Source organism: Physeter macrocephalus, chromosome 14, assembly GCF_002837175.3.
Source record: "Physeter macrocephalus isolate SW-GA chromosome 14, ASM283717v5, whole genome shotgun sequence".
NCBI classification, from domain to species: domain Eukaryota; kingdom Metazoa; phylum Chordata; class Mammalia; order Artiodactyla; family Physeteridae; genus Physeter; species Physeter macrocephalus.
In genome coordinates this window covers 113,994,601-113,999,324 of record NC_041227.1, presented here as the reverse complement: position 1 = coordinate 113,999,324, position 4,724 = coordinate 113,994,601, and positions in this window count along the sequence as shown.

Here is a 4,724-nt window from a genome sequence, read left to right as displayed (position 1 = left end):
ACCTTGCCCTTAGTCCTCTGTCAGGAAGCTGGAAGCCCTCTGAGCAGGATGGCTTTGTTCTACAATACAAGGTCCCAGGGGCTTCCCTGGTGGCGCAGCGGTTGCGCGTCCGCCTGCCGATGCAGGGGAACCGGGTTCGCGCCCCGGTATGGGAGGATCCCACATGCCGCGGAGCGGCTGGGCCCGTGAGCCATGGCCGCTGGGCCCGTGAGCCATGGCCGCTGAGCCTGCGCGTCCGGAGCCTGTCCTCTGCAACGGGAGAGGCCATAGCAGAGGGAGGCCCGCATACCACAAAAAAAAAAAAAAAACAAAAAAAAACACAAGGTCCCGAAGGGAGGAGGAAACCCAGTCCGCCGGAAGTGGAAGTTGGAAGTAAAGGTGAGGCCTAGGAAGTGGGAAGATGGCTCCTGGGACCCGCAATCATGTATCGGCATTTCGTGCATGCATGAAGAGGGGAAGAAGACAAGCTGCGGGGCTAGAGTAAGATTTGCACACCTTGGGTCCTGGGACCATCCTGCTCAGCTGAGTGGAATACCAAACGAGGGTGTCTTGGAGCTGCACTTCACTTCAGCCAGGCAATCGACAGGAGAAGCAGCGAGCGAGACCGACAGACTGTCACTGGCAAAATGAACTGTCACCTCCCATTTTTCAGAGGCACGGGGGATGAATTGCAGCCTTGAACCGTGCGGCCCGCTGCTGATTGAGTTCCGCTGTCTTAGAACCCCTTCGAACAAGGCGAGTTCATTTCAGACTGACGTCCCACCGCTCATCAATTTAAGAGCCAGTAAAATTAACCACTTCGGAGCTGACTTGCTCCCTCCCCCTGCCTGGATTCCGCATCCTGAAAGGTCACCAAATAAATCTCTCTGGGTCCTACTAGCATAATATGCAGCTTGGAGACAGGGTCTCAGAAGAGGAGACCGAGCCAGAGATAGCCCAGGCCTGAAAGGTTGCCGAGGCCCCCTCACAGCCACCGGTCCATGGCAGTGGTGTGACAAGACAGGCCTTTGCTAGCTCTGCTCCCACCAAATCAGCTTCTGCTCCCAAGAGATCTAGGGTTGGGTAGAGTTGGATGGCTGAGAATGGAGGTGCTACAGAAGACCCCCTAGTCTTTTGGCAGAGACCTCTGTGCAGTGCTAGTCTCCCATCTGCTGTGGACTGAATGTTTGCGCCCCACACCCGTTCATATGTTGGAATCCTAATCCCCAATATTTGGAAGTGGGCATTTGGGAGGTAATCAGGGTTAAATTAGGTCATGGGGGTGGGGCCCCAATGTTGGGATATAATGCCCTTATAAAATGGAAGAGAAGCTGAAACCTTTTTTTCTTGGCCATGTGAGGAGGATACAGCAAGGAGACGGCAGCCATCTGTAAACCAGGAAGAGGACTCTCACCAGGAACCTCAGTATGCTGGCACCCTGATCTTGGACTTCCAGCCTCCAGAACCGTAAGAAACAAATGTCTGTTGTTTATGCTGCCTAGTTTATGGTATTATGTTATAGCAGCCCGAACTAAGTCAACATCCTCAGGGCCTTACACATGATAGGTGCCGGTCAAGTGTCTATTAAACCAAATAAGACTTAATTGCTTTAGCATCAATAAGTAGTTTGCATGGAAAGGAAAAAGGGATGTTTGCACAAGGACAGCTTTACTGTCAGAGCTATCTATTGGGCCCCAGCCCATGCTAGAAACCCACTAGCAAGTTGAAATGCAGCAGAGCAGAGTCCTCTGTCTCCAGAAGAAAAAGTGCCTTAGGCTGCCCCCCCCTGCCACACACACTTACCCCTCTTCTCTCACAAAGACCTGTCCAGTGAGTCTAGTTAGCAAATCTTAGGGCTTCTCCTCTCCTCTATATCTAGGGCACAAATGGTTTCATCAATACTCTTTTTTTTTTGTTAATATTTATGTATTTGTTTCGGCTGAGCCAGGTCTTAGCTGCTGCACTCGGGATCTTTAGTTGCGGCATCCGGAATCTTTTAGTTGCAGTATGCAGACTTCTTAGTTGTGGCACACGGACTCTTAGCTGCAGCATGCATGCGGAATCTAGTTCCCTGACCAGGGATCGAACCCGGGCCCCCTGCATGGGGAGCGCGGAGTCTTACCCACTGGACCACCAGGGAAGTCCCTCATCAATAGGCTTTTGAACCTCTTCTCACCACAGGAGACTGTGGCAGTGGTTGTTTCTGGGGATACACCTGAATCGCTCTCAGGATGATTTTAAGATATTAAGGTGATTTTAAGGTGAAGGCCAGATGATGTCTATGCCCCAGGTTATATCCACCAATAGGCCAGATTAGTGGTCTCTGCTGCCCGAAGAGAACATGTTCACATTCCTGTTCTCATCCTAATGCTTTATTTCTGTGTTTTCACTGGGGACTTTTGGCCCTACATCTAGAGCGAGAAGACCTAGTTTTCAAATCTGGCTCTACCTTCCCTAACTAAATGACTTGAGCAGATTACTTAACTTATCTAAACCTCAAATTCCTCATCTGTAAACCCACACGAGTTGTTAAAAAGTTCAAGTAACATCATGTTTGTGAAAGCCCTAGTAAACTACAAAGTTATGTATGGATGCTGGGGTTTATTCATTTTAGTCTCAGCAGCAAAAGAAAAACCTGAGAATAAATACCATACAGTATCTCAAAATTTGATCCAGCAATTCCACTTCTAGGAATCTGTCCCACAAAAATGCTGTGCTCTGCAAAAGGATGTTTGTGTGATGAATTTCACTGCAGCTTGTTGAAAAATTGGAGATAACCTAAATGTTGTCAATAGAGGATTGGGTAAATAAATTATGATGCATATATACTATGCAACACTGTGCAATAGTAAATGTAATAAGATAAAGTAAATAAAAACCTCTTATAGTTTTTATAGTCATGCACCAATGTCAACTTATATAAATTAACAGGTGTGGTTATCACATCATTAGATACTTGAATGTTCATTAGACACTTGAATGTTCATTAGATACTTGAGTCATGTGTGATAGAAAAATATGTTCAGCTACCTTAGAGAAATAACCTAAGCTTTAAACAAAATGGGATCATCCCACATATAATACTTGCATTTCCATTTGCTATATGCAGGACATCTCCTTATGTCAGTCCATTTTTACTTTTATAATTTTTAAAAATTTACGTTATAAAACATAGGCCTTTGATTATTAAGGTAGTACTCTGGATTAACTGTTGAGAAAAGAAAGGGATCTGTAGGTAGCTTACGTGTGTTTTCAGGAATACAAATCTATAATATTCTACTAGTGTAAGAGCAGTCTCTTGTTAGAAGTTGCAACGGCCTTCATCCAAGAATCAGGTGTCTAGCACTCTTGTCCCAGCTCTGCTATTAACTTACAGCATGACATCAACCGAATCACTTATCTGGGCCCCAGTTTCCACATCTAGAAAATGAGAAAGTACACATTCTCTAAGGTCCCTTCAAGCTGAAAATTCAGTGGTTCTATGAAATCACTTTTCAAAGATTTAATAAAGGGTGTTTATATATATTAATAGTTTCTGTTCATTTCTGCCACTAACAGGAAGACTAACAAGACCTTAAATACTCCATTTACATGCAGAGTAATACACGAAGAATTTTTTTTTTATTTAAACAAAAAGGTTCTTGCCTTCAAGGAACCTATAATTTAAAAATGAAAATAAGACAGTTGAATTAATAGAAATACAGGAGTATCAAGTTTTACAAAAGGAATGTACAGAGTAAGATGGCTGTGGTAGATCAGTGGAACTCAAATTTATGTTCCTAGAAGCCCTAGGGTTCCTCGGAGGGATTCCGAAGCTGCTTCTGGGATAGAGCAAGAGGCTAAGGGAGTGAGAGCTCCCTCTTCCCCATCCCTGGTTTAACCAAGTTAATTCTGCCTTCCTCTGCATCATGCAGCTAGGAAATCTAAGACAGACTTCTAAAGGAACAGGGCTGCTAATGGTTCTGAAGAACCTAGGGGCAGGACAGGAATAAAGACGCAGACGTAGAGAATGGACTTGAGGACATGGGGAGCGGGAAGGGTAAGCTGGGACTAAGTGAGAGAGCAACATGGACAAATATACACTACTAAATGTAAAACAGCCAGCTAGTGGGAAGCAGCCGCATAGCACAGGGAGCTCAGCCCGGTGCTTTGTGCCCACCTAGAGGGGTGGGATAGGGAGGGTGGGAGGGAGATGCAAGAGGGAGGGGATATGGGGATGTAAGTATGCATATAGCTGATTCACTTTGTTATACAGCAGAAACTAACACACCATTGTAAAGCAGTTATACTCCAATAAAGATGTTTTAAAAAAGAAAGAAAGAAAGAAAGAAATAGGGCTGCTACAATAAAATTACGAAAACCGCTGGCCTAGCTAGTTTAAAAGGTCAGTTCTATCTAAGGTTTCACAATTTTATGATTCTAAGATGTATGTAAAGTTTTTATATTCTGCATTCAGTTTTGCATGTACACAGGAAATTAACTTTGTAAAGGTTAATTCTCTTGTAAAACAAATAATTATTTTGTAATATGAATAATGAACCCTAGGTGTATCTGTTAAACACACTCAGATTTTCCTGTCCTGAATTTTCTGAACATGAGGCATGGTTATAATTACAAAACAATTGGATGGGAAAGGAATTGGATGAGGCAGGCAAAAGGGTTATAAAAAAGATTCACAAGATCCCTGGGACACCATGGAGAAACTGTTGCTTTCATCAGTGAGACCAAAGATACTGAACTGGAGC